This window comes from Myotis brandtii, unplaced genomic scaffold, assembly GCF_000412655.1.
Source record: "Myotis brandtii unplaced genomic scaffold, ASM41265v1 scaffold168, whole genome shotgun sequence".
NCBI classification, from domain to species: Eukaryota; Metazoa; Chordata; class Mammalia; order Chiroptera; family Vespertilionidae; genus Myotis; species Myotis brandtii.
This window is the reverse complement of record NW_005356173.1, coordinates 319,112-319,657: the sequence shown is the minus strand read 5'-3', so window position 1 is coordinate 319,657 and position 546 is coordinate 319,112.

The following is a 546-nucleotide window of genomic DNA, read 5'->3' as shown; positions in this document are numbered from 1 at the left end:
GTGTGAGGAGTGGGCTAGGAGAGCAGCAGGACAGACAAGTTCATTTCCAAGTCCTCTGTGCACAACAAAGAGCAGACTCAGGTCTTCTCTGACCTGATGCTAGGGATAGATGCAGCTTCCTGATGTCTCTCAGGATCTTTCCCTCTCATCTTTCTTCATCTCCTGTTAGTTATGCAGAGATTGTGGAGAAGCAGGCCGCTGAGCTCTTCCAACAGTTCTGTCCTTGAGGCATGTTTGCCCATCAGAAAAGGAGCCACAGTGATATTGGAGAGGTTGCATCAGGATGGGATAATTGTAATATTAGGCAGGAAGGGAGACTAAGAAGAGAGGCATTGAGGGGATATGGCCTAGTTAGCCCTGTCCAGGACTAAGACCTACTTAGTCATATATTATATGTCCATATACTAATCATCCAGAAAAAAAATTTATCTATCCTGATTTGGCTCATGAATATATATATACTAGGGGCCCGGTGCACAAAAATTTGTGCACTGGGGAGGGGGTTCCCTCAGCCCAGCTTGCCCCCTATCACATACTGGGAGCCCT